Here is a 22,729-nt window from a genome sequence, read left to right as displayed (position 1 = left end):
CCTTTTAGTTAATTGGCTGATCAGGCAACACTCCCTATTTAAAGCACCTGTTGTCTATACCTGGTTGCCTGATCTTGGAGTCTCATTCCCCATGAGCCTCTGAAGGTGTTCCTGTGTTTCCTCGTGTATTCAGCTCCTGCTGATTCCTGTTGTTCCTTGTGGTTTCCAGACCACTTCAACTCTCCTGTGTTTCATTGTGACTGCACCAGCTGATTCCTATCCGCTGCCTCCGTTTATCTGCTGTATCCTGCTCAGCTCAACTCTCCCGTGTTTCATCGTGACTGCACCAGCTGATTCCTATCCGCTGCCTCCGTGTATCTACTGTATCCTGCTCAGCTCAACTCTCCCGTGTTTCATCGTGACTGCACCAGCTGATTCCTATCCGCTGCCTCCGTGTATCTGCAGTGTCCTGCTCATCGCTACCCTCCAGTACTCCTCGTGTCTGCAGCCAGCTGATCCGCTCTCCGTGCTTCTACAGTGTTCCTGCCTGTGTCAACTCGCCTGTCTGCATTGGATCAACGCTCCGCTGCTGTCTTCTCTGCCATACCACTTCTTCTCTTCAGTGATCTCCAGGTGACCAGTCCTATATACTACTGCTTCCTGAGTATTGTTTCCATCGTTGCTGGTCTACCTACCTGTGCGCTGCACCTACTTGGTTACCGCTTCCATTTTCCTGGGACTTCGTATCCTGCCGGCCTCCAGCCGCTCAGGTATCTCTGCACTCCTTTCTGACAGCCTGCTCTTCTGAACCACGGTATGCATACTTATCATTGACTGTGCTGGTGTATTGCATACCTTGCTGGACTGAGTTGTTCTTCTCTGGAGTTGCCTATCCTCTGAGACTATTGCCATCATTTGACTGTGTTACCTTTTATTTTGGATAGTTCTTGTGACTTTGTATATTTGTGCCATGCTGCTCAGTTATTACTTTTTTGTGCATATCATCGTGGGATCAAGTTCAGTGTGCCGTGTATACTCTGCATTACATTTATCTCCCCGTGCTCCTCCTCACATATATATTTCAGTGGTACAACTTGCTAGAGGCAGACCACTGATCCCTGTTTCCTGAGTCACCTGTTTCCAGTATCCTTCCACATAGCAGTGGTACAACTTGCTAACGCAGACCACTGACTTCCCGGATACTTCCACCTGGATTCCATTCCCTCACTTAGACAGCGGTACAACTTGCTATACGCAGACCGCTGACTCTCATCACCTCCTCGTTACTTCTGGACATTCCTCCTCACTATAGCAGTGGTACAACTTGCTATCCGCAGACCACTGACTACCCTCACGTTTCCTTTGTCCATTCAGTTCCTCGTATACTATTATCTATATATTACCAGTGCTGCTAGTCATAGACTTTCCACGAGCATTCTCTACCATCTGCTGTCTCCTGTTCCGTGATCACCCCGCTACCAGAGTACCATATTACCACCTATACTGCTCTGGTAAGTCCATCATCTGGTGATCCCTGGGTAAAGACTTCTAGTGCCCGTGACACAGGGACTGATGTGAGTGAGTTCTCTGTACAGCGCTGCAGAATTAGTGGCACTATATAAATAAATGGTGACGATGATGATGCACATGGCAATTTACTTGCGTATTACAGAAAGATAAATTAAAGATAAAGTATGAAAAAACAAACTTATTAACAATGTGTATTATGCTTTTGTATATCAGTAGTATCCCTTTAATATCAGTATTTTCCCTGTTCTATACCCATCTCTTAGGTCCATATTTTGGCAGTACACAGAGACCTTGCTCTTGACCCAGGTGGTAAAAACTTTCCACAGTCAAATAAACTATTGCCTAGTTTTTGTTTGAGAGTAATAAATAACTTGGTATCTGTAGACCTTGGGACGTGTTTGCCTGCTTTATCATGCAAGTCATTATAAACAAATGGGATAGGATAAGTCTGAACTTACAGCCTGAAATATACAACGATCAGCCACAACATGAAAAAAACCTGCCTAAAGTTTTGTAGGTCCCTCTCGAACCACCAAAACAGCTCTGACCCGTTGAGGCATGGACTCCACAAGATCCCTGAAGGTGCTCTGTGGTACCTGACCCCAAGATATTAGCAGCAGACCCTTTCCTGTAAATTGTGAGGTGGGACCTCCAAGGCTCGGACTTGTTTTTCCCGCACATCCCACAGATGCTCAATCTGATTGAGATCTGGGGAATTTGGGTGCTAAGTCACCTTGAACTCTTTTTGTCACATTCCTCAAACTATTCCTGAACAAGTTTTGCAGTGTGGCAGGGGCATTATCCTGCTGAAAGAGGCTACTGCCATCAGGGAATACCATTGCCATGAAGGAGCATACTTGGTCTGCAGCAATGTTTAGGTAGGTGATACATGTCAAAGTAACATCCACATGAATGTCAGGACCCAAGGTTTTCCAGCAGAACATTGCCCAAAGCACCACACTGCCTCAGACGGCTTCCCTTCTTCTCATAGCACATCCTGGTGTATCTCTCCAGGTAAATGCTGGACACGCACCGGGACGTCCACATGATAAAAAGAAAACGTGATTCATCAGACCAGGCCTCCTTCTTCCATTACTCCATGGTCCAGTTCTGGGGCTCATGTGTCCATTGTAGGCACTTTCGTCAGTGGACAGGGGTCAGCATGGGCACTCTGACGGGTCTGTGGCTACACAGCCGCATACTCAGCAAGCTGCGATGCACTGTATGCTCTGACACATTTCTATAATACAAAATACTATAATAATTGGTATATCTGTGCAGGCCAACCAGAAGCAGGGCCATCTTAACAACATTATGGGCCCCCGGGCAAAGCAGTGCACCGTGGCCCCTAGATATAGATATAGATATAGATATATAGATGTATACAGATATAGATATAGATAAAGATATATAGAGATAGAGATAGATAGATGTACTTGCTCAGTGACCCTTGTAGGTTATTTTTGCAGGTTTTTTTATTTTGCAGGATTATTTATTCTCATTAAGAGCCATGCCTATGGGGTCCCCTTGCCCGTGGGGCCCCCGGGCAGCTGCCCATCGTGCCCAATGGAAAAGATGGCCCTGACCGGAAGCAGCCCTCTGTACACACACACACACAAACACACACACACACACACACCACATATAATGTGCAACAAACAACTTAAACAATAACTAATGGTGACAGAGCTGGAGCTCACAGTTCTCAAAAGTCAGTAGTATAGTACTGCATATATATCTTCTTTCAAACTTGGTATATGTCATCCACAAATTACAGGAGTTAGTAGTAATCACAGTTAATCTCAAATTTCTGATATTTTCTCTCCACAAATATGGTCATATAGAAAATGAGAAAAAAGAATCATATCATAGCGTAACATATAATATATGATTACATTGTAGACTACTTGGTGTCCCAAGGATCCGGTGAGGGTTAATAATTAGAATACACACCCCGTGATGGAGGTTTTCAATCCCCTATGGGGTGTACACTTACAAGATTTCAATCTTGAATCACACAGATCAATATATAGACATAGATAGACCAGATCTTTTCCTCTTACTGGATCCTCTTAGAATCGATACTCAAAAAGAAGAGTAAAAACTAATAGTGCATTATCTCACATAAAAGATATTTTATTGCACCAAAGGTTCATAAAAACAATATAAAACACATATAAAGAAAACTTCCAAAATATCCAGACCGGACAGAGATACCAGTGAAGCTGGACTCTTACCAAATTTTAGATGGAAAAGCGTGTGTCAAGAGAACATTGATCCCGTCCACACGGTCAGGTAGCTGGCTCGCTCTCTGCACGAGCAGTAGAGATTCTGGGTGAGTTCAGATCGGCTGGCGTGTATGTTTGTCAAGGTATCCGCCCCTCTCCTGCCGACGCGTTTCAATTTGTAAGAAAATGCCAAAGTCTTCCCAATCTGGTCAGCCCTAACATGATCAAATGCTATGCTATTTTATTGTGGAGAGAAAATATCAGAAATTTGAGATTAACTGTGATTACTACTAACTCCTGATATTTTTATAATAGCCAGCATTAACGTTTTCATCAGTTTGTGCTACTTTAACTCTTCTGTGGGATTGGACTAGATGGGCTAGCCCTTGCTCCCCATGGACATCAACGAGCCTTGGACACCCAAGACCTTGTCGCCGGTTCACTGGTTGTCCTTTCTTGGGGACACCTCACAAGACCTGCTGTTTTGGAGATGCTCCGACCCGACCCAATCGTGTAGCCATCACAATTTGGCTCTTGTCAAAATCGCTCAGATCCTCATGCTTTCCCTTTTCCTGCTTCCAACACATCAACTTCAAGGACTGACAGGTGCCATTGTAACAAGATAATCAATGCTCACTTTATTTGTCAGTGGTTTTAATGTTGTCACTGATTGGTGTACAGTTCTACAACAAGTTTAAGAAAGAATGAATTTAGAGGAACTAGATGGTTCAGAGTTCAGGGACTGTCATCCTTTATAAGAGAGCTGTCCCTAGCTGTAAAATGTCTACTACGTATGTCCTTGTGTGGTACCCTAATGTAGATGAGGTGTTCGGTGTATAATGGATAGCACAAGTCAGATGGTTCCTTGTGTAGGGTAACTTGTCGGACAGGCTCTTGCTGTGGAACCCTGATGTTGGCAGCTTTATTTCTTTCTTCTCCCCTTCAGTCACACTACAGCAGAGAGAGACAAGGGTCTACCCCCCCCCCCCCAGATGGAGAGTATAATAGATAAGTTACACAAAGGTGAGAGGCTGAATCATTTCTGGTTTTATTAACTCAGTCCATAGCTGTAAACCGGAGAGTCAAATTCGGTCAGCCTTAATATGCAATCATAAACATTTAACATGTAAACAATGTCTTTTCCAATATAGTACGGTATAAAATCAAAATAATACACTTTGTTTAGCTTACATATAAAGATAGAAATAACTAACAGTGCAAACAATCATCTGTATGGCAGCACAATAAAAATACACTTCTGAACACAGTATTTAAACTCGGTTTGCCAGCAACTCGATGGAAATGTATTACCTAGGCAGTAATGCTGAGACTTTAAACCTATAGCTAAATATTCATAGGCAAACCGAGGGGGGGGGGTGTTCCTAGTGCCTGGAAACCCCCCTCCAAGCCTGTGGCACTGTATAATTGAGGTGGCTAGACCGTTCCCCCCCTTCACACGGCTCTGCTTGAAAAGGGAGAGCTGCGTGCACCTAACAGTAGTGCACACAGCATTGTCCATGTATATTATGGGGATAGGAAGAGTTGGAGAGCAGCCAAGCACTGTCTAATATTATAGCCATGTCCCCATGCATGCTGGTCACGCCCACTGGTGGCGTGGTGTGGAAACCCCCCTCTACAAATCCTGCATTTGTCCCTGATATCTATATATGACCTGGGTTATCTTAACTGTTTAATATGCACGTTGGGGCTCTTGCTGTCTGTGAGGTATAGGATAGGAATTGTTGGTCTCGTCCACTTTCCTTACACTGATATGGATGTCACAGCGCTGTGAGTAAAGATGCCTATGGTGCACACATGGGACTTGCTTTATACAGTGTCCTAACTTATTCTCTGATCTGTCTATACCATGTAGAATAGGGGCTGGTCACAGCTGAGGTGAAGTGCAAATATGCGAATAAAAAAAGATAAACAGGTGTTTTACTTCTCACCACCGCAGACTGTCCTGGGAGCAGTAGATCTTCCCCTCTTAATCATCAGTCACAATGGCCTTGTAGAAACTTGTGGGTGTCAGACACCAGTGAGTCCTCTTTACAGAGGTGACTTTGTTTTTCAACTTATTGCTCTCTTTGCTGTCTCTAGCACTTATTAGACTGTCTCCTCTCTTCTGATCACCATCACTTTCCTCACAGCTCCAACTGTTGTTTTTTTTTTTCAGTGCATTCTAGGGAATTTTGTTACTATAAAGACTCACCCAAAATGGCCACCAGTTCTACATATGGGCTACTTAAAGATGGCCACCGTCGGCTCCACCAAGGAACTGACAGTCTGAATGATAGGTGAGTGAGGCACTGCATCAGCAGGTTATCACATGTATACTAGTAAGATAATTACTGATTTTTTAAACTTACAATGGCAAAGACAAGTAGAACCTGCTTTGCGTCCGTAAGCAATTAAAATATTTATCGATTGGCCAGGGGACTCGGCAGCTGTGGGTCAAACAAGCTAGAAGATTATTCCCCAAGATTGTAAGTCAGTGTCACATGATCATCTCACATGATACCTGAGAAACCTTCTTCGGCCATGGGCGACTTACTACTGCCAAGCCCCTTGACCTATCAAGACAACAAACACTTATGTTACTCATAAGAATTTAATTTAATGATATGTTATGCTCCCCTGCAACATTTACTAAATAAATAGATTTGTCTTTCTAGCTGTGTAACTCAAACAAGTTTTTTATGTCATTTAAACAGAGTTGTTTCTATCTGCTGACCTTAAATAGTAGACAAAATTGTTTTGTACAGGTCACAGAGAAGAGATGAGCTATGCCGTATTCCAAGAAACTCATTTAAACAATTCTTCAGGGCTGACATAAAGACCTTAGCGGAAACCACAGAAGGAAGCCATAAAAATAAAGCAATAGTAAAAGTCGCAGGAGGGCATGGGTGACAGGATGGACCTCCTATGCCACCCTGCTGTGGTGCTGGGGACTGGCTGGGCATGCCTTGCCACTGTCCCCTTTCTTTATCCCAAATGTGCCCCTCTAAACGCTATAGGAGGAGCTCTGCTGTCACCACTAGGTTCCTTCAAAGGCACCTAAAATTGCTACCTTGTAGGTAACTCTCGCTGCTAGTGACCCCCACCTGGGAACCTGGTTTGGTACAATTATTGCATGAATATAACTGAGGTCTTATGAATATTAGTCTGCGGTGCTTCACTGGTTTCTATCACATGGATAGGCTACATACTGAAACAGCAAACTAAATTTATGCCTGTGTGCAAATGAAAGGTCGACATTTATAGGATAATATCAAAGGAGAACAAACCCGGATACGATACGGAATGTGGGTTTGCAGAAAAAAACACACAAAACAAGAAGCTATACAGGGACGAGGTGGCCGAGTGGTTAAGGCGATGGACTGCTAATCCATTGTGCTCTGCACGCGTGGGTTCGAATCCCATCCTCGTCGAGTTGTCTTATTGTATATTTCCTCTCACATTTTTCTTTAACACCTGCAACCATGGTGATTGGGTACATAACTCCCAACATCCCCTGAGTCTAATTATTATTATTATTATTATTAATTTTTATTTATTGGTCGCCACTAGGTGTCCGTAGCGCCGTACAGGGACAAACGAAATTACAATACGATGTGAGACAGCACAGTACAGTAAACAATAATCACAGTAACTCAGTGAGCTCAAAGCACAGCTAGAGGGGCGGAGGAGGGGAGAGGGGAAGGTCCGCCAACGACGGAGTCCAAGAGGGAAGGCACGGATGACAGGGAGACCCCCAAGGGGAGAGGAGGGAGCGACAGGGGACGCGGGAAAGAGGGTCCTCAAGGAGGAGGGCTAAGTAGCTGGAGAGCAGAGTTAACAGTGGTGAAGACAGGAGGAGAGAATTAAACGTGCGACAATGGGACAGTCCTCTCAAATCGGGACTGTTCATCCAAAATTTGTGCAGTTTGGAAGTATAGTTTTGTATTTATGGATGAAGAGGAGACCGATTTGCTAATTCAAATTGAAACACCTCTGGCAAAAGTGCTATAATGAAACAAATGATATAGCAAATAAAAAAAACAAGTAAAAAAAGCAACTGACCCCGACGTGATTTGAACACGCAACCTGGAGTCAGACGCGCTACCGTTGCGCCACGAGGTCTTTTGGGGTTCTCATACAGCTTGTCGTGCTTTTTCTTATTAATAGTATACTTTCGAGTCAGTATTAGTATTTATTGGCGAAGAGGAGACCGATTGGAGCAAATGAAAAAAATGCAACTGACCTTGACGTGATTTGAACACGCAACCTTCTGATCTGGAGTCAGACGCGCTACCGTTGCGCCACAAAGTCTTCTGCTTAAGCAGCTTGTTGTGCTTTTTCTTATTAATAGATTAACTATTCATTACTTAAGTAGCACTTTAGTTATGCCATGTGGTCATGAGGTCACATGGAATTATCAGGCATATTCTATTTTTTACTGTTTCTTCTTTATTGATTGCAGTATTCTTATCTATAAAAATAGTTTTGGAATCATAGAATCAGTAAACATGGATTTATCAGACATAACATGTTTGTCTTGCTTCTTCATTGTTTGCACTACTCTAATCCAGAAAAAAATAGATTGAGAATCATACAAGCAAGTGGTGCTTTAATTGTAATCAACTGCTATTGCCTGTAATGTAGAGTTTAGTATGTATTGTGTGTCTTTTGACTGATTTGTTATAGCAAATTTAGAAAACCCAAGCTAAAACAGAATTAAAATAAAATTGCAACTGTTGGTGTATCGGGGTTCACCGATACTTCTATCAATTCCCTTCAATGTCAGTCAGATCTCCATTGATTTTCAGTCGACTGGTGAACAGAAAAACACACAACACCTGTATGATATAATGCTGAGTAATTCTGATTCTGTTCCAATCAGAGGTTCCTTCAAACTCTTTATTTATACAGTAAAATAATAGGGGTATAGTAGTTCAACTACCAATTATAATGCAGTAAATGATTAGAGGTATAGAAGCGTAATAACCAATCATAAAACAGTAAATTATTAGAGGTATAGAAGTGTAATAACCAATTAGAAGTTTTAGAGGCATAGAAGCGTAACAACCAATTAGAAAACAGTAAATTATGAATACAATAAGCTAATGATACATTATGCGTATTCTGCAATTAGTAAGTTCTAAACAAATCTTTCTTATGTTTTTATCTTCTCATGCATTTTCCCACCAGTCTAAATGTTACTTTTCATAAAACATTCAGCTGTGCGTCCTTGGCTTGTCCATATTCTCTGAGAACATCTTTTGCAACATTTAAAAACTTCAATCTTTGTCTTTTCTCATTCTAAGTAAAATATCTGCTCATTTCTTTTAAAGCTATAACACATTATTTTCTAAAGCTTAGCAGATATTAAATCAATAATCATACATTTCTACTCTAACACAACTGACCATAACATGATTTGAACACACAACCTTCTGATCTGGAATCAGACACACAAACCATTGCTCCACAAGGTCCTTTCCTCATAACTTAATGACTCCATACCCTTTATCAATTTTGTCGCCCTTCTCTGAACCCTTTCTAGTTCCAAATTATCTTTTTTGTAGAGTGGTGCCCAGAACTGTACTGCATATTCAAGATGAGGTCTTACCAACGATTTATACAGTGGCAAAATTACACTGTCTTCCCTTGCATCTATGCCCCTTTTTATGCATGCCAATACTTTGTTTGCCCTTGCAGCTGCTGCTTGACATTGAGCACTATTGCTAAGTCTACTGTCTACGAGCACTCCCAAATCCTTTTCCATTATAGATTCTCCTAAATTAATTCCATTTAATTTATAGATTGCGTTCTTGTTTTTGATCCCTGAATGCATAACCTTACATTTATCTGTGTTAAACCTCATATTCCATTTGGCCGCCCAATCCTCCAGTTTATTTAAGTCCCTCTGTAGAGAAGCTACATCTTGCTCTGATTTTATTACCTTACAGAGTTTAGTGTCATCTGCAAAAATAGAAATTTACTCTCTAAACCATCACCAAGGTCATTAATAAATATATTAAAAAGGAGTGGTCCCAGCACGGAACCTTGACGTACTCCACTTAAGACTTTTGACCAATTAGAAAATGTTCCATTTATCACAACTCTCTATTCCCTATTCTCTAACCAGTTTTCGGTCCAAGTACAAATTTTGATTCCTAGACCCAGTTCCCTTATTTTGTAAACCAACCTCTTGTGTGGCACTGTATCAAAGGCCTTTGCAAAATCTAAGTAGACCACATCTACTGTCCTTCCCTGGTCTAAGTTCCCACTAACTTCCTCGTAGAAACTAATTAGATTAGTTTGACATGACCTATCCCTCACAAATCCATGTTGATTCCCACTAATAATTTTATTGCGTACCAAGTAATCCTGAATACTGTCCATTAAAATACCTTCCAGTAGTTTCCCCACTATTGATGTCAGGCTTACAGGTCTATAATTCTCTGGTTGTGATCTCGTTCCCTTTTTAAACAACGGCACCACATCTGCTATTCGCCAATCCCCTGGTACTGAGCCTGATGAGATTGAATATCTGAAAATTAAGAATAGCGGTCTAGCTATTTCCTAGTTTAACTCCATAAGGACCCTTGGGTGTATGCCATCTGGACCTGGAGCTTTATTTATCTTAATATTCTTCAGTCGCCTTTGGACTTCTTCCTCTGACAACCAAGTATTAATTAATGGCATGGTTTCATTTCCATTTTTATGTATTACTCCTGCCATTTGTTCCTCTCTGGTAAATACTGAAGAAAAGAACGTGTTTAATACCTCTGCTTTTTCCTTAGTATCATTTATCAATTCACCCATCTCACTTCTTAGGGGTCCTATATTATCTTTTTTAATCCTTTTGCCATTTATATACTTAAAAAACTTTTTGGGGTTTGTCTTACTTTCTTTTGCAACGTGCCTTTCATTTTCTAATTTAGCCAATCTAATTTCCCTTTTGCATGTTTTATTACATTCCTTGTACCTACGGAAGGACTCCTCTGACCCTTCAGACTTAAACAATTTAAATGCACGCTTCTTCCTTTGCATTTCTTCCCTTACCTTTTTATTTAGCCACATTGGTTTAGACTTAATTCTTTTACATTTATTTCCCATAGGAATGAACTTATACGTGTATGTTTCCAACAACATTTTAAAGACATTTGTACAAGTAAGATAATTACTGGTTTGTTTTTTTAAACTTACAGTGGCAAAGACAAGAAGAACCTGCCTTGCGTCCGTTAGCAATTAAATATTTATCGATTGGTCAGGGGACTCGGCAGCTGTGGGTCAAACAAGCTAGAAGATGGTTGCCCAGGATTGAAAGTCAGTGTCATATGATCATCTCACATGATACCTGAAAAACCTTCTTCGGCCATGGGCGACTTACTACTGCCAAGCCCAGTGGTTCCCAAACTTTTGCAGTTCGCGGCACCCTTAGAGTCTCCAAATTTTTTCAAGGCACCCCTCCAAAATAATTATTGAGCAGTCCTGTTTTAGAAGTAGTTGGGTCAAAAAATTGTAATAAGTATTTAGGTCAGGACAGAAATACTTATTTAGTTGTATGAAAAAATGCCCCCTCTGCATCCAGACACTCTGCCCTCAGGCACTCTGTCCCCTCTGCATCCAGACACACTGCCTCCTCTGCATCCAGACACACTGCCCCCGCTGCATCCAGACACACTGCCCTCTCTCACACTGCCCCCTCTGCCCTCTGTCACGCTGTCCCCACTCCTCTGCCCTCTCTCACTATGTCCCCCCTCCTCTGCCCTCTCTCACGCTGTCACACTCCTCTGCCCCCTGTTACACTCCTCTGCCCCATTGTGCCCCAGCTGTCACCCTCCTCTGCCCCAGCTGTCACCCTCCTCTGCCCCCTGTTAATCTCCTCTGCCCCCTGTCACTCTCCTCTGCCCTCTGTTACTCTCCTCTGCCCCTGTGACACTCCTCTGCTCCGTTGTGCCCCAGCTCTCATCCTCTCTGCCCCTGTTACACTCCTCTGCCCCGTTGTGCCCCAGCTGTCACCCTCTCTGCCCTGCTGTCACCCTCTCTGCCCCAGCTGTCACCCTCTCTTCCCCGCTGTCACGCTCTCTGCCCCAGCTGTCACCCTCTCTTCCCCGCTGTCACCCTCTCTGCCCCAGCTGTCATCCTCTCTTCCCCGTTGTCACCTTCTCTGCCCCAGCTGTCACCCTCTCTGCCCCAGCTGTCACCCTCTCTGCCCCAGCTGTCACCCTCTCTTCCCCGCTGTCACCCTCTCTGCCCCAGCTGTCACCCTCTCTTCACCGCTGTCACCCTCTCTGCCCCAGCTGTCACCCTCTCTGCCCCAGCTGTCACCCTCTCTTCCCCGCTGTCACACGCTTTGCCCCAGCTGTCACCCTCTCTTCCCCGCTGTCACGCTCTCTGCCCCGCTGTCACCCTCTCTGCCCCAGCTGTCACCCTCTCTGCCCCGCTGTCACCCTCTCTGCCCCAGCTGTCACCCTCTCTGCCCCAGCTGTCACCCTCTCTTCCCCAGCTGTCACCTTCTCTGCCCCAGCTGTCACCTTCTCTGCCCCCGCTGTCACCTTCTCTGCCCCCGCTGTCACCCTCTCTGCCCCAGCTGTCACCCTCTCTTCCCCAGCTGTCACCTTCTCTGCCCCAGCTGTCACCTTCTCTGCCCCCGCTGTCACCCTCTCTGCCCCAGCTGTCACCCTCTCTGCCCCAGCTGTCACCCCTCTCTGCCCCAGCTGTCACCCTCTCTGCCCCAGCTGTCACCTTCTCTGCCCCCGCTGTCACCCTCTCTGCCCCAGCTGTCACCCTCTTTGCCCCAGCTGTCACCCTCTCTTCCCCGCTGTCACCCTCTCTGCCCCAGCTGTCACCCTCTCTTCCCCGCTGTCACGCTCTCTTCCCCGCTGTCACCCTCTCTGCCCCAGCTGTCACCCTCTCTGCCCCCGCTGTCACCCTCTCTGCCCCAGCTGTCACCCTCTCTGCCCCAGCTGTCACCCTCTCTGTCCCAGCTGTCACCCTCTCTGCCCCAGCTGTCACCCTCTCTGCCCCCGCTGTCACCCTCTCTGCCCCAGCTGTCACCTTCTCTGCCCCAGCTGTCACCTTCTCTGCCCCAGCTGTCACCCTCTCTTCCCCAGCTGTCACCCTCTCTGCCCCAGCTGTCACCCTCTCTGCCCCCGCTGTCACCTTCTCTGCCCCAGCTGTCACCCTCTCTGCCCCAGCTGTCACCTTCTCTGCCCCGCTGTCACCCTCTCTTCCCCGCTGTCACCCTCTCTGCCCCAGCTGTCACCTTCTCTGCCCCAGCTGTCACCCTCTCTGCCCCAGCTGTCACCTTCTCTGCCCCAGCTGTCACCCTCTCTGCCCCAGCTGTCACCCTCTCTGCCCCCGCTGTCACCCTCTCTGCCCCAGCTGTCACCTTCTCTGCCCCGCTGTCACCCTCTCTTCCCCACTGTCACCCTCTCTGCCCCAGCTGTCACCCTCTCTGCCCCAGCTGTCACCTTCTCTGCCCCAGCTGTCACCCTCTCTGCCCCAGCTGTCACCCTCTCTGCCCCCGCTGTCACCCTCTCTGCCCCAGCTGTCACCTTCTCTGCCCCAGCTGTCACCCTCTCTTCCCCGCTGTCACCCTCTCTTCCCCGCTGTCACCCTCTCTGCCCCAGCTGTCACCCTCTTTGCCCCAGCTGTCACCCTCTCTGCCCCACCTGTCACCCTCTCTTCCCCGCTGTCACGCTCTCTGCCCCAGCTGTCACCCTCTCTTCCCCGCTGTCACGCTCCCTCTCTCCTCTGCCGCGTGCCAGCCATAGAAAAAAAAGAAAAAGCACATAAACTTACCAATCCGCCGGGCGCCGGGACCCAGCAGCCTCCTCTCTCCCGCAGCAGCTTATTACTGACGTCGATATTCAGTGACAGCTGTGGGAGAGAAGAGTCTTCTGGGTCCCGGCGCCCGGTGGATTGGTAAGTTTATGTGCTTTTTCTTTTTTTCAATGCTTGGCCGGCGGCACCCCAGTGACAGCGCCGCGGCACCCCTGGGAGCCGCGGCGCACAGTTTGGGAACCGCCGGCCTTAACCTATCAAGACAACATACACTTATGTTACTCATAAGAATTTAATTTAATGATATGTTATGCTCCCCTGCAACATTTACTAAATAAATAGATTTGTCTTTCTAGCTGTGTAACTCAAACAAGTTATTTATGTCATTTAAACAGAGTTTTTTCTATCTGCTGACCTTAAATAGTAGACAAAATTGTTTTGTACAGGTCACAGAGAAGAGATGAGCTATGCCGTATTCCAAGAAACTCATTTAAACAATTCTTTAGGGCTGATATAAAGACCTTAGCGCTTGTAAGCTACTTTCAGCGGAGTAAGCTTGACGGAGCTGAATGAACAGAAATCGCAATGACCACACATGTAAGTGGAAAGATGGTTTATTTTGATGTGCGGCAACAAGGTTACTTATCAGATTTGTCAACATATGCCCTATAATATCTATTGAAATGTTAAGTGGAGAAGAATTGTGTGAATAAATATTATTATGCATATGCTGAATTATTAATAAATTATGTGTTATATACATTGTGTGTTACACCTTTAGGGTGGCTGAATTGGCATCCTGTGAAAAAGTTCAATTATATTGTTTCTGTACAAATATGCAAGGAGCTCCTAGATTTACATTAGAAAGTAGGAAAGCGAAGACCATCTTTAGACTTCATTGTAAAGCTGGGTACACACTACAGGGTTTTCGTCCAATAATTGTCTCAACCAGCCGACATACGACCGCTCGTTCGAAAGTGGGGTCAGTGTGTGTCGTGACACGATGGTTGAAAGTCTGCCCAAATGGAAGATTGTCGCCTCATTTGGTTGGTCGTACTGTTCAATATGTTCGTTCCATTCTCCTTTCCATTGTGTAGTGTGCAGGGCCGAACTGGAACTAAAAATCAGCCCTGGCATTTAAAGCACACAGGCCCACGTGTTGTGGGCCCCATGCACTATATTGTTGCACACTGATGCTGGCGCAGTGCGCGTTGGTGGTGCAGTACAATATGATGTAGTATGAGTGTGTGTGTGTGTGGGGTATTTATTTCTCCTAATGACCCTCAACATTACATTGTTAGCACCCCAATTACATCAATAAATACCATGACAATACATTATTAGTACCCAAATTACAGCAATAAATAACCCCCCACACACACTCATACTACATCAATCACCCCCACATTACAGCAACCAACATCACCCCCCACATTACAGCGTCCAGCGTCACCTCCCACATTACAGCAATACCCTCTCCTACTTATTAGCAATACTAAGCCCCAAATACACTACAACATTACCACCACCACACCACCCCATACTACAGCAATACCACCAATTATACAGACGCCACTGTAGGAAACAATGTTTTGCTTTTTTCAAATCTCCCACAAAATAGCAACAACGAACAGAGTACTTACACACACATATAGGTAACAGGTACCCTTTTCCCTCAATTAAATAGTAATGGCAGAATTTTCATGAATCATTCCACATGAAATAAAACTAACATATATCTAAAAAAAAACATAACTATTGAATGATCAGTTGAACCCACACGGCCGTATTAAAAGTATTTCCATCTGCAGCAAAATGTCAGAGAAAAATATTTTTGTTTTACTACAGTAATTGGATATGCGTCTTTTCTATTCATTTTAAATAACACAGTATATAAATTAAGGGGGATAGAGGAGGTGGGTGAGAAATAATTGGATGGGATCCATCAGGTTGATTAGATAGGAAACATTTTGATTGATTACCTGGAGACGTCTACCCCCTGACTCACAGGCAGGGCTGACAAGAGGAATTTTGGGCCCTGATACAGCAACTTCTTTGGGCTCCCATCATATTCAACAATCAAAGACTTGCCTTTGGCAGAAGTTCATATGATGGCCACACCGTAGTGTGCCCAGTTCATATTATGCCACATCGTAGTGCTCCAAGGTCATATTATGCCACATAGTATTACCCTCAATTCATATTTGGTCATGCAGAAGTGCCCACAAATCATATTATGGCATAGTAGTGCCCCCAAAACATATACCTTACAGTAGTGCCCACAAATCATATTATGTCACATCAGTGCCTCCAAGCACCCCCTGGCTCTCACCCCCTCTCCCAGCACCTCCTGGCTCTCACCCCCTTTCCCAGCACCCCCTGGCTCTCACCCCCTCTCCCAGCACCCCCTGGCTCTCACCCCCTTTCCCAGCACCCCATGGCTCTTACCCCCTCTCCCAGCACCCCTTGGCTATCTCACCCCCTTTCCCAGCAACCCCTGGCTGTCTCACCCCCTTTCCCAGCACCCCCTGGCTATCTCACCCCCTTTCCCAGCACCCCCTGGCTATCTCACCCCCTTTCCCAGCACCCTCTGGCTCTCACCCCCTCTCCCAGCACCCCCTGGCTATCTCACCCCCTTTCCCAGCACCCCCTGTCTATCACACCCCCTTTCCCAGCACCCCATGGCTCTTCAACACTCTTGACCCCCCACGCGAGAATGAGGGCACCCACGCGACCCCCCCGAAAATCGCGACCCCCCCAAAAATCGCGGCACCCCCGCGACCCCCCCGAAAATCGTGGCACCCCCCCTTCCTCTTCAGTAAAAAAACAACAGGAAACTCACCAGTGTAACAGTGCACCAGTGCACAACATAACGGGGGAGGGACCTGAGGAGCGCGCAGCAGAGGTGGCCCAAGAAGACGGGAGGAGTCGAGCCGGCCCATCCAGCCATCGGCCCTTCTAGCATTTGCCAGAAGTGCCAGATGGCCAGTCTGGCCCTGGTAGTGTGTATAAAATTCCGATCCACTACAACCTCAACCTGGAGCTCCGTTGGGGCCGTGTGTATGTAAATCTGTGATGCCTATACCTGTCCCACGTGGTGCAGTATCCGCACATCACTGACTTGTGTTTTGCATCATGTGTATTGCACCTGTCTGGTTGCAGACCATTACACTTGTGTAAAGCACGTGTGTTATGTAACCCTTTGCATCTATATTGGGAACCTATTCATATTTACCCTTTATAAACTTATACCTTTAGAAACGATTACACTTATAAAGTCATATTAACCTCTATTAATTAATATTTGTAAAATTCCCAGAATAAACCACGAAGTGTTAATGTAACAGTTTTATTACAAATAAAAGTACCAACATTTTTATTGTAGAATATGACAAGTGAAAAATATAGTATTACACTTTAAAGGTGCTAGTGGTTTGTGGAAGAACAGTTCCAAACAGCATACACATTTCAACAAAATTATTCTCAAGGTTTTTCATTTTTTTCTTGATGTCACTTATGATCCCTTTGATTTTGTTAAAATAATCCTGGAGCTTTAGAACGTCTTTTTCTCCCTCAGAACTTTCATTGGATATGACGATGGTATCTACGAAACAAGGAAATAAAAAATGTTTAGCATTAAACAGCTATATCTCTAATAAAGTTATCAAAAGTCTTAATCCAAGACCAGAAATAGTCTAATTTGCTCACCTTGCACACTGCTCGAGATCAGTTTATGTTGTGGTCCCTCTGGCACAATCGCAACAATAGCGGGCTTAACCTCCATAGATTCGGGAAAACAGGTGCCATTTTGGTTATTATAACGGTACAGATATGTGCCCAAAGCATTTAGTTGTCTACACATGTTCATTGAAATACCTTCGTGTATAACTTCTTTCATAACTTGGTATTCAACATCAATTTTTTCTTGTTTGATAACAGGTGTTACGTTAGTGGTATCAGTGGTATCTAAACAGGCCTTCTCACCATTAATTCTTTGTTCTGACAAAAAAAAAATCTATGTTACAATCAGGCGTTTGCATTGCTTCGTATGAAACTAGAATGAAATACATAAAGTCCTTCAAACAGGTACACTACACCTGCTACTTACGTCTTTTTAATGTTTCTATGAATTTGCACCAGTCTCCTTTCCTCTTTATTTTTAAGGTCCGACCACCTCTTCTGGACTTGGATTTTATTACTTTTCTTTCCAAGTATTTCCTTCAGTAATCGCAGTAGTTTTTGCATTATCAGTTCTTTTCTATTATTAACTTTTCTGTACTTTCGCTTTTGACAGTCGTAGTCATACTGGTCCAGTACTTTTACCATCATCTCCACCTCTCTTGGCTTTGCTCTTTTAAATGCAGTAAATTTTATTTCTTCGTCTTTTAGAGCATCTCCACCCCCCACCTTTTCATAATTTTTGGGGCCTTCCAGCACCATCTCTGTCTCCGTCTCCATAACTCCAACCCCCACTGACACCTTCTCCTCACCCTCAATTTTTTCATGTTCCTCGACCCCAGACAGGCTCCTCTGTAATTTTATACACTCAGATATGGGCGTTCATTTCTGCTGTGGACCAATTAGTGATAATGCCTGTAGAGAATGGAGCATTGTGGGAGATGCAGGGACATTTGAGAGAATGTGTCTCTCCTCTTGAATCAATCTTTGCTCCAACAAGATCTATTCTTTCTCCTGCTTTCTCTTTGGCTCCGTACCTGCAGTCTTCTTGCCACAAGAAGCAGGAAAAGTGCAGTTGCTTTTTCTTCTTCTACTTTATGCATTGTAGGTTAAAAAATAGGAATGAATGAAAAGACAGCTGTCAGGCGCCGTCCCGCTGTCTCCCAGGGACGGCCGCCTGTGTCAGTGCCCGGAGCGCCTGGTTGCCTAGCAACCAGACGCGGAAGTTCCGGCCGCTCGGCGCAGCCTTCTGCGCATGCGCGTCCCGTTGCTAGGCAACGGGACGCTACTCTCAAGTCCCGGCGGTAGCCAGGATTAGTGCTGCTGCCCATCAAGTTCCTATTGGCCCCTGATACTTTATAAGGCACTTCCTGTGACCTCATCAGTGCCAGAGTATCAGGTCTTCCTGCCTCCAGCATATTGTGTGTGTACCAGTATCCTACTTTGTTCCTGACTATCCCTGTGCTGCCTGTGACCTTATGACCCGGACCGTTTGACCACCCCTATTTGGATTCTCCCTTTGTACTGCGCTACCTGAACGTTTTCGACCCGGCTTGTCTCACCATTTTTCTGGATATCCTTGTGTACCGTGTACTACCAGAACGTTACTGACCCGGCCTGTCTGACACCTCCTTGTATCTCGCTGTTGACTCGTGGAAGGACCGCGACCTGCGTGTCCCTGCAGCGGAGTCCATAGCTCCTTGCGAGGGTTCCTGGTGAATACCAGGGGCACGTTAAACTCCGCACCTTCCTCCGAGTTGCGCCAACAATAGCAGGTACGCATATAGTTGTGACAACAGTGTTGTCTTTTCTTTTTATGCGATTTTGGATGTTAACTATAGTGAAAGCTCTGGCCCTTTATGCTAATGTCTTTGGTATATCGTTACATGCCCCGCAAATGTTGTTTCAGTCCATCCATCGATCGGATGTCAAATCGATTGGCATAAAAAACTGGTGGAAAATTCTGTAGTATGTACTCCTTAAGCCTTACTGTCATTTGTCTCGGAAGAAATGGTCAGCAAAAATGGATACCTTTGTGTTTTTCAGTCATTAGTTTGGACAGTTGGAGATAATCAATATGGTCCAGGGTTCCAACACTGTAGAGAAGCTCTGAATCATGCCCAAATCATTTCCTAACAAATCTTTTCTTGAGATTATAAGCTGAATTATTATATATGCAGTAGAGCTATATCATTTTGATAATAAAAAAAATCACAATCCCGATAGGGATTTCTATAATATTCCAATTTCCTAATTAGAGCCCCTGTATACTCATGGACAATTCATTTTGCGATGCAAGGGGTGAATATACAATTTTGCTGCAGAGAAAATAACGCCTGCCTTTGCATGTAGCACAAAAGTACTGAGCTGCTTGATTTCATGCTGCGATTTGGAAATGGGCAAAATTGCTAGATTTAGTCCTAGCTCTAAATTAGGCCCTGAAAGTGGTCCTTGAAACTACGTATAGCAAACTTGGTAACTTTACTCCTCTCCTCACCAAGAGATCCCGGAGGGGAGTTCAAGTGGTAAGAGATGAAGGCGTGGCACGGTGATTATCTGGATTTCGATCCCACACCCGTGGCACAATGCCGCAATTGCATCATCCTGCCTCCGGGGGCAGAGCCAAAATGACACCATTCACTGCAAATTGCGTCATATAGGCATATGGGCCCCTGTCCCGCCCACTTCACCAATTATTGGGTAAGATGTAGGAGGATAGCATTCTCTCCCGGAATGTCCAGGAGACTCAGAATTTTGGGTAGTAGGCACATATGATGCAAAGTGGAGGAAGCAATTTTGTGTACAACTAATACTCATGAGAATGTAATCTGTGAACTCACTAGGAGTAACTATCACATGAATATGTCAGGTCTTATGAATATTAGTCTGCGGTGCCTCATTGGTTTCTATCACATGGATAGGCTACATACTGTAACAGCAAACTAGATTTATGCCTACAGTGTGTGCAAATGAAAGGTCGACATTTATAGGATAATGTCAAAGGAGAACAAACCCGTTACGATGCGGAATGTGGGTTTGCAAAAAAAACAAAAAAAACAACAACATATACAAGGACGAGGTGGCCGAGTGGTTAAGGCGATGGACTGCTAATCCATTGTGCTCTGCACGCGTGGGTTCGAATCCCATCCTCGTCGAGTTGTTTTTTTGTTGTTGTATCATTGTATATTTCATCTCACAATTTTCTTTGACACCATCAACATAAAAGTTTATTACTAGTATGTGGCACCTGCCCCATGGTGTTTGGGTGTTCCTCCCAAGTTCCCCTGTATCGAATCAAATGGGACCGTCCTCTGAAATCAGGACTGTTCAGCCAAAATTTGTGCAGTTTGGAAGTATACTTTCGAGTCAGTATTAGTATTTATTGGCGAAGAGGAGACCGATTTGCTAATTCAAATTGAAACACCTCTGGCAAAAGTGCTATAATGAAGCAAATGATATAGTAAATGAAACAAATGATATAGTAAATGAAAAAATGCAATTGACCTTGACGTGATTTGAACACGCAACCTTCTGATCTGGAGTCAGACGCGCTACCGTTGCGCCACAAAGTCTTCTGTTTGGATTAACTATTCATAACTTAAGTAGCACTTTAGTTATGCCTAGTGGTCATGGGGTGACATGGAATTGTCAGGCATAATCTTTTCTACTGTATCTTCTTTATTGATTGCAGTATTCTTATCTATAAAAATAGATCTACAATCATAGAATAAGGTCACATGGATTTATCAGCCATAACATGTTTATCATGCTTCCTCATTGTGTCAACTCCTCTAATACAGAAAAAATAGATTGAGAATAATGCAAACAAGTGATGCTTTAATTGCAATCAACTGCTTTGGCCTGTAATATAGAGTTTAAGCATGTATTGTGTATCTTTTGACTGATTTGCTATTGCAAATTTAGAAAGCCCAAGTGTTTAAAACTAAACTAAAAATAAAATTTCTACTGACCCCGACGTGATTTGAACACGCAACCTTCTGATCTGGAGTCAGACGCGCTACCGTTGCGCCACGAGGTCTTGTGGAAGAGCAGTAGCTTTCAAAGCTTGCGCCACTTGATTTTACCAATAGATTTCACAAACTAGTTATAAGTCAATCAAGATGATGTGAATAAAGTTTCATTGATTGTTACATCATTTGTCTTCCCAATCTATTGGGAAAAGCGGGTTGTTTCCACATATATTACATATTTGTTATTCCTGCTAAGTTGAAAAATAAAACAAGTGGACTGAACTAATTTAAAAAAAAGTGGCTAACGGAAGAATCTATTATGTCTCTGCCAAAAAGACACTAAACCTAATCACTGAGGCAGCATGAAAATGTAAAAATGTCAGGGGTCTTTTGAGGCGCAATTTTCGCAGGGACTCAACTCTGCCCTCGTAGGATATGCCATGGATTATGGTTCTGTCAAGTCAGCAGACAGTCCAGATATCCCAAACCAACACCACCTATTTTATGCTAGGGTACTTGGTAATGCAATAAGGTTTTTGACCTTCTCAATCTACTCAGTATAGTCCATTCCTTCCTTTTCATTATGTACGTCTGTGGGTCACACCACATTTTGATCACCAGGACAGGTTCCTGGAGTAGAAGATTAGCTACATAGAACTAACTTATTGGTGGTAACTCAAAACTAACTCAGAGACAAGCCTAATGGTAGTGAACACTGGTGGAGCCAATCCTTAGAGAGGACACGTTGTTTATTGTTGTTCCACCTAGCTCAATTTAAGGACTTTTCACTCATTGGAGACTTTAAGAACGTCTTTCTTATATGCTTCTATTTTGGGTGTTTAAAAATATTTATCATAGTTCTATGGGTGTGCCAAGAAATGGACTTCTCCGAAGAAGTACAAGAGGACAGTGTGAAACGCATCATGTTTTAAGTATAGGAACAAGACCCGTTCTTTTTCAGCTTACAACTGTGTGAGTAGGTTAAACCTCTCTTCCTTCACTCTAAAGCCTGACTGGACACATTTTCCCAGGGCCAGATGTTAGGAGTCATAAGTTTAAAAGCTGGCAATCTGTGATCAACTTGAAAATGTTTATGTGGCGTGAGGGTATATGTTGACAGGTAATATAATGACTTGGGTATGAAAAGTCGACAGTGAAAATGTCTACAGTCATAAGGTCGACACAGTTAAAAGGTCAACAATCAGAATGTCTACATGTTCATAATGTCTACACAGTTAAAAGGTCGACATGTAAAATGTAGATAAGGTTGTCAAAAAGACAGTCAAAATGTAGATATAAATCACTATATTTAAAACGGCAATTCATGTAATAAAAAAACCTGATAGCAATGATAAAAAAATTTAAAAATTAAAAAAAAGAGTCCCCCCCCCGACAACTTAATCAACCTCAGTGCTACCAGAGGTGGCTGGTAGCAGTTTTGCCAGGGAAATCCATAGCAGGGGGTCCCCCTGACAGTGACAATGTATGGTCAGCATGGGGCTGGATTCCCGAGGCCAGTGTTTCCCAACCCTAGTCCTCAAGTACCCCTAACAGTGCATGTTTTCCATATCTCCTTGCTGGTATACAGGTATAATCATTACTGAC

At 44.2% G+C, this 22,729-nt stretch overlaps 5 non-coding genes across 5 annotated transcripts; 2 read left to right on the top strand and 3 right to left on the bottom strand.

The window, feature by feature from the left end:
* The first annotated feature begins 7,047 nt into the window (after positions 1 to 7,047).
* On the top strand, positions 7,048 to 7,129 carry TRNAS-GCU (transfer RNA serine (anticodon GCU)). The gene has a single exon. It is a non-coding gene; the product is annotated as a tRNA-Ser (tRNA).
* Positions 7,130 to 7,937: 808 nt separating this feature from the next.
* TRNAW-CCA (transfer RNA tryptophan (anticodon CCA)) lies at positions 7,938 to 8,009 on the bottom strand. The gene has a single exon. It is a non-coding gene; the product is annotated as a tRNA-Trp (tRNA).
* Positions 8,010 to 20,226: 12,217 nt separating this feature from the next.
* On the top strand, positions 20,227 to 20,308 carry TRNAS-GCU (transfer RNA serine (anticodon GCU)). The gene has a single exon. It is a non-coding gene; the product is annotated as a tRNA-Ser (tRNA).
* Positions 20,309 to 20,653: 345 nt separating this feature from the next.
* Positions 20,654 to 20,725, bottom strand: TRNAW-CCA (transfer RNA tryptophan (anticodon CCA)). Its single transcript has one exon. It is a non-coding gene; the product is annotated as a tRNA-Trp (tRNA).
* Positions 20,726 to 21,120: 395 nt separating this feature from the next.
* TRNAW-CCA (transfer RNA tryptophan (anticodon CCA)) lies at positions 21,121 to 21,192 on the bottom strand. The gene has a single exon. It is a non-coding gene; the product is annotated as a tRNA-Trp (tRNA).
* Between the last annotated feature and the right edge of the window lie 1,537 nt (positions 21,193 to 22,729).

Source organism: Mixophyes fleayi, chromosome 4 (genome assembly GCF_038048845.1).
Source record: "Mixophyes fleayi isolate aMixFle1 chromosome 4, aMixFle1.hap1, whole genome shotgun sequence".
NCBI lineage: Eukaryota > Metazoa > Chordata > Amphibia > Anura > Limnodynastidae > Mixophyes > Mixophyes fleayi.
This window is presented reverse-complemented; position numbering and strand designations above follow the sequence as displayed.